At 44.4% G+C, this 12,451-nt stretch overlaps 1 non-coding gene across 1 annotated transcript; it reads right to left on the bottom strand.

Moving 5' to 3' along the window:
- Positions 1-5,792: 5,792 nt before the first annotated feature.
- trnat-agu (transfer RNA threonine (anticodon AGU)) lies at positions 5,793-5,866 on the bottom strand. Its single transcript has one exon. It is a non-coding gene; the product is annotated as a tRNA-Thr (tRNA).
- Positions 5,867-12,451: the final 6,585 nt, after the last annotated feature.

The raw sequence follows: 12,451 nt of genomic DNA, 5'->3' as shown, positions 1-12,451 counted from the left end.
AAGGAGCGCGGGGAATTCTCCCACTGTCTTGACCAACTTTCCTGACTCAATAACACCACCAGAAACTGCTGCACACAAAGAACTAACGGAAGGATCAAAGTTTAAAGTGGAAAACCAAACCCCTTCCCGGCTTCACACAGGAACATATCGCCCTTCAAAAAACTTTCTTCATCAGATCCAATATCTTATCATTGAGATACAGGCACCTCCTCCTGCCTGAATTCATTATGTGCAGGAATTGGATTTATTTTGTTTCATCAGCTCACAAAAGTATGCAGGAGCCGGGAAACTTTCATGATTTCCTGTGTTTCAATGAGAAATTATCAGCTGAAATTTTTAATAAGACACAGAAAATGCTTGTATCACGGAGCAGGTTTGTCCTTCACAGAATTAATACTAACACACTTCCCGTCCAATCAGTGAGGGAAATCGACACTGAGAGAATATGAACAGAGAGGGAAACAACTGGATTCTAATTCTGCCCCGCTGAAAAAAAACGATAGAATTGGGTTAACAGACAGATGTTTCAGGATTTAAATTCCCAAATATTGATCAAAGGATTGGCAGCTTGTAAAATCTAGGAAATGCAGGTTGGAGAGGATAATTTAATTATCTGCAGTATTTACTCGGGCTTGAGTTGTGTGCAGAATTCTAGTTCAGGACTGGAGACTGTCAATATTGAGAGAATAATGGCATCAACAAAGGCTAACACCTCGTTTCAGTTCCCTCCAGATTTAGTTTTTTCTTTATGAAGAGTGGGTGGAGGAATTAACTTCATGAGGCAATATGTACACACTGGATCATAATTTGAAAGCCTGCTCGGTCCAGGACTATGAAAATCGGAATATACAAACAGAAGTAAAATATTCTTCCCTCATGCCTGTTCTGCCATTTAATGAACTCATGACTGGTCTGTATTTTAGCTCCGTCTATCCCTCTTTGTTTTGTAATTCTTAAAGTTCTTACCAAACAAAAGCCATTAGTTTCAGTTTGGAAATTTTTGATTGACTCCCAGCTTTAACGCTTGATTGAGGGAGAGAATTCATTATTTCCACCACCCTTTGTGTGAAGAAGTGCTTCGTGAAATTATCCCTGAAAGGCTTCAATCTAATTTGAAGGTTATGTCCCCTTCTTCTGGTCTTCCCCCGCCAGAGGTAATAGTTCCTCCCGATCTACCCTGTTAAATCATTTAATCATCATATATATCTCAGTTATGTCGCCCCTTAATCTTCGATATTCAAGGCATTACGAGACTAGTTTTCGAAATCCGTCATCATTTGAGTCTGGTATCACTCTGGTGAAATTCTGCTGCTCCCACTCGGAGGCCAATCTATCCTTCCTGAAGTGTGTTGTCCGGAACTGAACACAGTGATCTAAATGGGATCTAAACAGAGTTCTATAAAGCTGTTGCATGAAGTCCAATCCTTTGTTTTCTACTAGCATTGTTAGCGTATTTTTACCTTCCTGTCCACTAGCTTTTAATGATGTCTGTACATAGCTTCCTGCTCCTCCACATTTTCCCACATCTCACCACAAAAATAAACAATCTGCTCTATCCTCCATAGGATTAATTAGACGGCCCATCACTTTAAAGTTCATTTGCTAAAACTTGCTCACTCACTGAACTCATCAAGCAAATTTCAACTTAAATGTGTTCCCCAAGGATAATGTTATGTTCCTGCTCCATCGTCGTTAACTTTTTCCATTGCCTCCTTTCATGAATCCTGTCTGATAATCATTCCAGTATAATTTGGGTGAAGAACTGTAATTGTCAGTCACAGTTTTGATGAAGTCTGAAGAAATCCGTGATCTCCAGTGAGATATTGACAAGCAACGGATTTCAGTTTTCTTTTATTCAAAATGTAACAAAACAGGAAGCAACAATTAATTAATAATATCCACCAACTAGCAAACCCACATATGCAAAACACAATAGATTAGCAATCCAGCACCTTAAACTCTCAGTCACCTGATCACCTGTCTGAGTTTTAGAACACAGTCTCACACCCTTTTTCCATCCATGAAAAGTTGGTAAGAAGATTCTGAATGAGCCGCCTGGTGCGCAATGTTGGAAATGCAGCTTCTGTAAGTGAAAGGAATTTCTATTACATCAGGTCAGGGACTGTTTGGAATGGACCAAAGTGAAACATTTCCTGACAAATTAAATTGTGACAATAGAAAAATCTTACAGAGTGTATGTACTCTTCATTGGTTGTCAAACATTCTGTCAATTGGTAAACCGTATTGTATAAGAAACAAAATACTTGGGATGATTTTAAATACCTGTACTAAATCTCCCCTTAACGTTCCCTGTGATAAGAAGAACACTGGCAGTTTTTAACCCAGTCCATCCATATACAGGATCCCTCACCGCTCATACCATTCCAGTAAATCTCCACTGTACGCTTTCCAAGGTCTTGCTGTTCTTCCCATAACTTTTCCATAGCCCTCACCAGGATCTTATATTCATTATTATAATGGGATATGCCTCCAATTCTTTGAATCCCATCTACCCACATGATTCTTGTTAACTAAGATATGATGCATTATAGATGAGGAAAGGCTTCCATCAATGTTAATTTCATTAAAGGCGTCGAAAAATGAATTTTCAATCTTTATTAAAAGAATCTTTGTGAAATTCGCTAATCAGCCCATGAAAACCCCACTTCCTTCATTCCACTTATTGCTATTTTTATTTCTATTAATCCTAGTTCTTTACTACAAAGCTTTCCCTCTTCTCCTTTACATCCTCTTCAACAAAAATGCTCATTTTATCCATCCACAATTTACAACTGCCTTCTTTTCTATTTAACTCTTGTTTAAAAAGAGGTACTGGACGGACTGGCTGAACTTTATGTTGGTAAATCGCAAGGACTTAATGGGATGCAGCTGACGATGCTGAGAGATGTAATAGTGGAAATTATGACGTTACTGGCCAGAACCTTCAGAATTCAATTTGTTTTTGTAATGGACAGCAACAAACCACTTATTTATCCCAGGACACAATATTGAGTTAATATGAATCGGTGCTGAGCAGGTTCTAACGTCCCGGGTCTCCAATTCTTTTTTACTTCAGTGACCGGTCCTTGATGTAAGCTTTTGCTTCACAACTCTTGTTTATTACGGGAAACAAAAATGAATAGAATTTAATCGGCGCAGAGCAGATTCCAACGCCCTACATCTCAGTTTTGATGTAAGTTTTTTCCTCTAGATATGAGACCCCACCTCCTGGGAACACAGCAGCAATACTTCCAGGATCTGATTTACAACCTTGAAACTCAGTGAAAGGTTTTCACCCTCCCCTCGGGCTCTGACCGCCGCTCTACCCCCAACATTCCGCTTGGATAAGCAGACAAAACAACTTCCTTCCCAGCAATCCCCCAGTACAGACTGGATAATGTCCCAAGCTGGTATCCCGCTAATCTCACATTGCTCCACCGATTTATGCTATTCCCCCAAACTCCGGGAATCTCGGCCCAAATCCCCAGACCTTTCATTATCTCCTTAACCAACATTTTCTCCCCTGAATAAGTCCACCCTGAGAAGAGGGGCTCGGCATTCCGAGTTCCTCTGCAGACATCCGGTTGCTGCTAATGGACCAAAAGATGCCTAAAACCTGAAAGAAACCCTCTGGCACAGCCCTCTGAACATGTCTCCATTAGACCGTATGTCTCCATTAGACCGTGCAGTCACTCACTTTTCCAGAGCAGCTTCATCCAATTCAGGATCGCGGGGAGTCCGAGACCATCCGGACAGGCAATAGGCGTTGGCGGAGTTCACCCAGGACGTGGACTCCAGTCCATCACAGGCACACACTCACACACACACAGACACACACTGAGGGGCAATTTACCGAAGCCAATCCACCTAACCGGAGAAAATCTACACGGATACGGGGAGAAAGTGCAAACTCCACTCGGACAGACACCCGACCGAACCCGGATCCCTGAAGCTGTGAGGCAGCAGCGCCTCCGCCCACCGCGCTGACAATACCTGCTTCATAGATAACAACAGCGCCAAGTATGAGCCATTTCGGTGCCAGCATCCTGTGGAAATAGAGGATTCAAAATAAAACAGAATTAAAAATACTGAACAGATCCTCAGGGAGCAGGACGCAAGTCAAAGTGGAAAAACCCAGTGGATTTGTCGTCGAAACTTTTCACCATTGGACAATGGCAGCTGAAATCATTCCCCCTTCCCCCGTCCTCCCCTCCCCCTCCCCCCCAAACCCCACCTACCCCACGCCCCGCTTTCATACAGACCAAAAATGTTCCTGCCCTGATTCACTTTTGCTCAAGTTGTTTGCAATCAAATGAAGAAAATAAGCTGTCGGAGGGAATTTCCATGATTTATGGAAACACCAACAACCGCCAGTTGTCAATCACTCAGCCCCATCAGACCCACCCACACTGACGGGAGCTTCCTGCATCTAGCACTGGCCGTGTCGCACTCACCAGCTGCTCACCCAGACCCCACTCTCACAAACACTGAACATTTTTATCCAGGCCCTTCAATTTATTTTTAACAATGAGAAGAAATGTTCACATTTCATCGCAGTTTGGTTGAACGGAACAAATGTTAAACTTTTGACCGTCACTCGGTAACCACGCTCGACATTCCTTCAATCAGTTGTATAAATTATCGGCTGTAAGGATTTAATTCACTGGGTTAAATAATTTCCATGTGAGGAATGTTCCAGTGTGAGAATGGAGGGGGCCGGGCTGACTGAGCTGTGTCTTCACCGCTTCTGGGCAGTGGGAATGTTCACCCTTCATTCTGCTCCGATTCACTTTCCCAAAGGGAATCTACAGATTCTCCAATCTGGGCCCTGGGGTTTATTCATTGGTTCCTTTCAATTTGTCTCATTTTTCCGAATAACGATGTTTTCCGAAATTCGGGGAAACCCTCCCCTTACATCCTGCCCCAGTCTAGGGTGGAACAGGCCGATACCGACACCAAACTGGTCACCTCCACACTGGCAGATACAACACGGTCACACTCTGCTTCAGTGAGATGAATGTCGAGAGCGGTTTCTTGGGAAGAAATTGTGGCTGATTGAGGTGCTTAGAAAGTCCTGATTATTTGTAATGAATCCGTCCCAAATCCATTGGAATGTCCGTGGAGTGACACCTAATATCCCTCTTTGTGAAAGGATATTTAAGATAAATGATAATCTCTTTCGGTGAAACGTGTTGAGCAGGTTGTGAGGAGAACGCTTTGAAATGTTCATGTGCTGCCACGTTAACAACATGTAAACAATTGACACTTTTTCACAAATACATTTAAACCGAATGTCCACCTAGATGTAAACTCAGAGTATTCAGCATTTTAAACGGAGTGGAAAACAGGTTCATTGCACATCTGCAGTGAGGTCTCAGAAAACAGAATTTGCCAACTGCTTGTTACAGCGTTCACACAGTAAACTATTGTTCACCTCTCTTCCTCTTATTTCCGGTGATGAAGTTTGAATCCTATCGCTCACCCAGTGAGTTTTACCTTGCTCTGTTGTCTTGTTCTTCCAGAGTCTGGATGTCAGTGTTCTGAACTTCAACTGTTAAATAGAATAGCGCCCATCTCTTCCGGTGAAGTCACACGAGGGAGGGTTTCTCAGTGTGAGTGGCCACTTTCCAGAAATCTCTTCTTCAGTTGTGTTGAAATGTTAGAAGGAAACCTGCTGTACAAGCGAGGGCAATTTGAGCTAGCAATTTGGAAATACTCATCAGAACCAAGAAATGATTTGCACTGTTACGGAGGACTTGCTCAAATCAGCTCAAAACTTGTAAATGGAAGCAAGGCTCCGCTAGGATTTGAACCCAGGGTCTCCTGTTTACTAAACAGGCGCTTTAACCAACTAAGCCACAGAGCCCAACACCCGTGGCGACATCTCATGAACAGTTAGTTATATGTCGCAGATCGGGCACGACTTCGGTCCAGAAAACTGGGGTAAAGTATAAAATGAGTGTAGAGCCTTTCATGATGTGGTAAAGAGACACTTCACACAAAGGGTGGTGAAAAATTAGAACTTTCCTCCCAAAAAGCGAACGAAACTTAGAGTCAAATGGCAATTTTAAAAATGAGGTGGATCGAGGTTTTTTTTGAATCAGCACTGGTATGATTGTCTGTGAATCCTGCCAGGAAGCTGGAGTTCAGATACAGATGATCCAGGATCCAGTTGAAGGGCAGAACAGGATTTTGACCCAGTGACAGGGAAGGGATGGCGATATATTTCTAAGTCAGGGCGGTGTGTGTCTCCACTGAATGGGGAGCTCACCATACTGAAGGGCCAATATCCCCTCCCCTTTTAACCGCACCTTTCTGTGCTAATGCAGGGGATACAACGTCAGCTTTTTATCTCCTCAAAACCCAAACACCTCTTCCAAGTGAAGCAGTGATGCACTTGTCCTATTTTTCAGTTTAATGTCGTGTGTTTGCAGGTGATGGTGTTCCCATGCGTCTGCTGCCCTTGTCCTTCTCGCCGGCAGGAGTGGCGGGTTTGGAATGAGCTGTGGAAGGAAAGTTAATGTCAGGAGGGGGATTCGTCACCCACGCTTCCAGAAGAATAGGGCAATATAAACACAGCACTTCAGACCACTCGGCCATCATAAATCGCAGCTGTGATGTATTGGGACACTAACCCATTGAACTTTGCACAAATGTTTTGAATTCTATTTTCATCTTCATTGCATTAGAAGCTCGATGTGATTTTCCTTTTTTCAGCACCTGTCAGGTTCCTGTATCTGAGTCCCATCCTTCCCCAAGCCGCCGGGGGGTGAGGAGCTTCTCATTGCTGCATTGCTCTGTTTGCTCAAATCAACAAAGACCCAATTCCCGCCCGACCTGTTCCTCACACGAAGGTGATGAGAGTGTAAGATCTGAGCGACGTGAAGTGTCCATTGGAAAGTTACATCCTGGCGACAGGAATATCTCTCCACAGCTGCTTTCGGACCTGCTGAATATTCCCCGCATTTCCTGTTTCTGATTTTGTGCCTTCATCACAGGAGTTTTTTTCACTGATAACCCAAAACTTGTCTCTCGGGGCAGCTCCAGCCATAGATTTTCTGTGATCTCCTCACCTACATGTTCTCTCTTCACTTTCCTACACACATGTTTTAAAGTCGGCTGTTTTCACACTCATCATCCTGCGCCATGGATTTCAATCCCTCCCTCCCCGACACACCTCCTCCTACCCCACCCCCCGCCACGCAATTACACCTCACGCAGTCTACGCATTTCTTAGGAATTCGCAAAGACGAGGGGAGAATTAATCCACACTCACATTCAGTAGCACTGAGTGATAATGGGTTAATCACACAGACACACACACGTACAACCACACACACCCCAGCCCCCAACCGCCACCCAACAAACACACACACACACACAGACACACACAGCGCCATTGTGAGATTCAGGATGAGGAGATTCAGAAAGTTGCTTACAATACCAAAGACTGACTAATACAGAACAAACCCGGTCATTTAAAGCACCGGAAGCTGACTGTCAGGCAAATCAATTGCACACGTACAGCTCCACTGACAGACTCAACTTATGCCCAAAACCTCATAAAGTATCAGAAGATGCAAAGATACATACTGAATATGACGAAGATATATTGTGTCTGGGAATGACAGATGCAGAAATCTGATCCTGTTACTGGAAGAGTAATCCAGCGATCCCAGGCTCATGCTCTGAGAGCCATCAGCAGCAGCAGAATTGTATTCGACCATAATTGATACGCTCCTGGCCCAGCACATCACCCACCCTAATATTCCCATCAAACGGCGGAATCAACCTGTATACCGAGGCTCTGCCGAATGTCACGACTCATTGGGGATAGTTCGCTGCAATATCAAACCCCACTGCTCCCCGAGCAGCGACAAATGTGAAAAAGTTTGATCAGCCACCAGATTGCCCCAATCCTACCTAACTGTTTAATTTAGGCTAACAGAATATGAGCACTAGGTTTGTAAACTTAATAAGTAAATAATTGTTTTGATCAAATTGTCTTTAACAAATGGCAAAAGAAAAAAAAATAGCTGCTAACTTATAACACGATAACTTAAACTCCACCCCCTTCTTAAACCCCTACATACACACGCACGCACACACACACACACACACACACACATACACACAAGGCACACAAAACATGTATTTTAAGGGTTGGAAAAAACAGTTCATTAGCACCAATCTGGAGTACAGGGTTCAATGGGTTGATTTTGATTGATGTCTTCGAAATTCCTTTCAGATCTTGTTGATGACACGAGGTGGCCTTCCAGCACTTTCAGAATTTAGTTAATTGGATGACAACTTGCCTTTCAATGTCTCTAACAGTGGTTTTCCCTTTCCCTTTTTATACTGGTTTCCTCAGAGAGAGAGCTGGTTATAGAGATATGAGGAAAGAGATTTTAAATGTTTTCTCTTAGCAGGCCAAGAGCTAACTGCTGTACCACTCTTCACACAAAACCTTGATCACCAGGTCAGGAGCCAATGAAAATGTTTGCAGACAGCTCCCTTGGTCCAGAAATCCTTCCTGGCACCATCCTGTCTTTCATGACACACTCTGTTCCAGGATTGCAGCATTGTATATATCTCTCATTCTGTTCCAATGAGCATGTCTTTCAACATGCAGCCATTGTAATTCTAATCCACAGTCCAACAGGAAATAAAGAGATATGTTCTTTACAACAGCCCAACAGAAATGAGAAAATATGTTTCTTACACTGTGAATAAGAAAATACCATAGACATTTGGCCAACGAATTAATCCCAATTTCCCTAACAGTAATAATGGCTGATAGATACAGAATGACTCCCACATTGGCAATCAGTACCACTGACTGATACAAAATTTATCCCACCCTCACTTACAGTACAAGACACATAAAGAAGGAATTCTACTCTCACAAACGGTTCCAGAGTGAACAAAGCTCATTCAGGTACAGAAGCAGAGTTTTATGGATATGACATGAATCCCACAATCAAATTTACTCCCAGCGATTAACAGATGCAGCCGAGTCTTGAAGACATTAATCCCATTGTCGTTTAACCAGATTTGTACACAAGAACTGGAACATTTCCTTTTTTTGCACGAGATGTGGGCGTCGCTGGCAAGGCAAGCAGGTGTGCCCTGTCCACAAAAAAAGCAGAATAAATCCAACCCGGCCAATTAGTCTACTCCTGATCAAAAAAAGAATGATGGATGGGGACTTCGACAGTGCCATCAAGCAACAGTTACTCAGCAATAACCTGTTCATTGATGCTTGGTTTGGGATACACCAGGACCATTCAGCTCCTGACTGCACTGCAACCTTGGCCCAAACATGGAGAAGAACTGAGCTTAACTGGCGAGGTAACAGCAACTGCCCTTGATATCAAGGAGGCATTTGAACTGAATGCTTGCCTTTTTAAAGCTGTTGTAACAACCACAAGGGGTCTCAATACGCGTTACAATGAATGAAACACTTTTCAAGTCTAATTAATGGTCTAATGTTGGAAATTGCTGAACTTTGGAACAATTATACATTGTTGGAAATCCTTAAGGAACACATGCAAACCGAAGTGGTTCTGCGGCGCAATGGAAAGCGGGTTGAACTTCTAGGCAGTGATAATTAAGGTATTCAAAGGTTGTGGTTTACTGTCCCACTGTAGTCGGATTTTAGATCAGGTTACAAGCAAATCAATGAGTCATCATTCATGCAAGTAGAAATAAAACACTGCGGATGCTGGCAATCTGAAAGACAAACAGAAAATGCTGGAGAAAGTCAGCAGGTCTCGCAGCGTCTGTGGAGGGAGAATAGGGTTAATGTTTCGAGTCCGATATCACTGTCCTTGGGCACTCTGAAATACTGGACACAAAGCGTTAACTCTGTTTCATTCTCCACAGGTGCCGCCAGACCGGCAGAATTTTTAACATGTTCTATTTTTCTTATTCTTTTATTTAAGGCTTTCAGTAAAGGGGAGCTGATTCACCGACATATCCAGTTATACGGGGGTGGGGGGGGGGGGGGGGGGGGGGGGCGCTCCTGTCCGCCCCCACTTTCTATCTGAACCACTGACCAGAAGAATCTCATCTTCTCACGGCAACTTTTCATGAAACTAGAAAACACCAGGCCTGGCCAGAATCAGTCTGTTCATTCTTCAAACAGTTTCCAAAGTTGACATATACAGCCAGCGGGAACAGTGGCACGCAGCACAACACAGTCCCCTCCCACAACTCATTCTCCGGTACATCGATGATTACTTCAGTGCTGCTTCATGCTCTCATCTGGAACTGGAAAGATTTACTAATTTTGCTTCCAATTTCCACCCCTCCATCATTTTCACAAGGTCCATCTCTGACACTTCCCTTCCCTTCCTTTACCTCGCTGTCTCAATTTCTGGTGATAGACTATCCACCAATATCCATTACAAGCCTACCGACTCCCACAGCTACCTCGACTACAGCTCCTCACACCCCGCTTCCTGTAAGGAGTCCAGCCCATTCTCTGTCGCATCTGTTCTGATGATGCCACTTTTCAAAACAGTTCCTCTGACATGTCTTCCTTCTTCGTTAACCGAGGTTTTCCACCCACGGTGGTTGACTGGGCTCTCAACTGTGTGCTGCCCATCTCCCGTGCATCAACCCTCACACGTTCATCTCCCTCCCAAAACCATAATAGGGTCCCCCTTGTCCTCACTTATCACCCCACCAGCCTCCGCGTTCAAAGGATCATCCTCCGCCATTTCCGCCAACTCCAGCATGTTGCCACCACCAAACACATCTTCCCTTCACCCCCCTGGCGGCATTCCACAGGGATCGTGCCCTCCGGGACACCCTGGTCCACTCATTCATCACCCCCTACACCTCAACCCCTCTCACGGCACGTTCCAGTGCAACCGCAGAAGGTGCAACACCTGCTCCTTTACTTCCCCTCTCCTCACCATCCAAGGGCCCAAATGCTCTTTTCAAGTGAAGCAGCATTTCACTTGCTCTTCCCTCAATTTAGCCTACTGCATTAGCTGCTCCTAATGCGGTTTCCTCTACATTGGAGAGACCAAACGCAGACTGGGTGACCGCTTTGTGGAACACCTTCAGTCTGTCCGTAGGCATTACCCAGACCTCCCTGCCGTTTGCCATTTCAACACTCCACCCTGCTCTCATGCCCACATGTCCGTCCTTGGCTTGCTGCATTTTTCCAGTGAAGCTCAACGCAAACTAGAAGAACAGCACCTCATCTTCCGACTAGGCACTTTACAGCCTTCTGGACTGAATATTGAGTTCAACAATTTTAGATCATGAACTTCTCCTCGATCCCCACCCCCTTTCCGATCCCCCTTTTTTTCCATAAATTTATATAGATTTTTCTTTACCCACAGATTTCCATTATTTATAAATATATTTCCATCCATTGTTTTTTCTCTACCTTTTAGCCTATTTCGATCCCTTCATCCCCCCCCCCATTCCCACTATGGCTATCTGTACTTTGTTTGTCCTGCTTTCTACTCTTAATTCGCACATTCCTTAGATAATATCGGCACTCTCAACACGTATTTGTCCTTTTGTCTATGACAACTTTTGGCTATCTCCACCAATCACTGGCCCTCTATCCAGCGCTACCTGTCCCCCACCCCCCACCCCCCCCCACCCCACCCCCCCGCCCCCCACCTTAAACCAGCTTATATTCACCTCTTTTCTATTTTTACTTAGTTCTATTGAAGAGTCATACGAACTCGAAATGTTAACTGTGTACCTCTCCGCAGATGCTGCCAGACCTGCTGAGTTTTTCCAGGTACTGTTATTTTTGTTTTGGCTTTCCAGCATCCGCAGTTATTTGTTTTTAACTCTCTGTTTAATTGACTGCCACTTCACTTCAAGGAATGCCTACCTTGAAGAAGTATTGCTCTTCTCTCCATCAGGCTTTCCGTATCTCTCTTATTCCTTGTTCACTTTCATTGCTTTCCATTTCTCTCCTGGTGTTTGACAAGGTGTTTACTAAAACCCGCTTTCACAGCCATATTTCCTTTCTCAGTGACTGTCTCCGTCTCCGACTTACCCCACGGGGATTTCAACTGAAGCTCCAACCCTCATGTTTCGAATCCACCCAGGATTACAAGTATCTCCGGGACATACAATACTCCTTGGACTGCTGTTCTCGTCGCCTTCTGAGATCCACACTCAGAGCCATATGAACACACTCAACCTCTCCATCCAGCAGCACCGCCGCACCCTATTTCTAAGCTGCCCGTGCCCCCAGTTTCATTTTGTTCTTCGTCTCATCCGACGCCTCAACAAGAAACTTTGTCTCTTTCTTTCAGGTGCAGAGGAACGCAAGCTCCAACAACTCATCGACACCAACACCCATCCAGGACCCTCCACCCCTGCATGTCCCTCTGTCCCCATCCCATCTTCCAATCGCAGCCCCAGCCGTGTATTCGCCATACCCCCTAACTTTCCCCTCTCCGATGCTGAA

The sequence above is a fragment of the Cetorhinus maximus genome, chromosome 31, assembly GCF_964194155.1.
Source record: "Cetorhinus maximus chromosome 31, sCetMax3.hap1.1, whole genome shotgun sequence".
Classification (NCBI taxonomy): domain Eukaryota; kingdom Metazoa; phylum Chordata; class Chondrichthyes; order Lamniformes; family Cetorhinidae; genus Cetorhinus; species Cetorhinus maximus.
The sequence above is the reverse complement of the archived record's forward strand: the minus strand, read 5'-3'. Positions and strand labels throughout refer to the sequence as shown.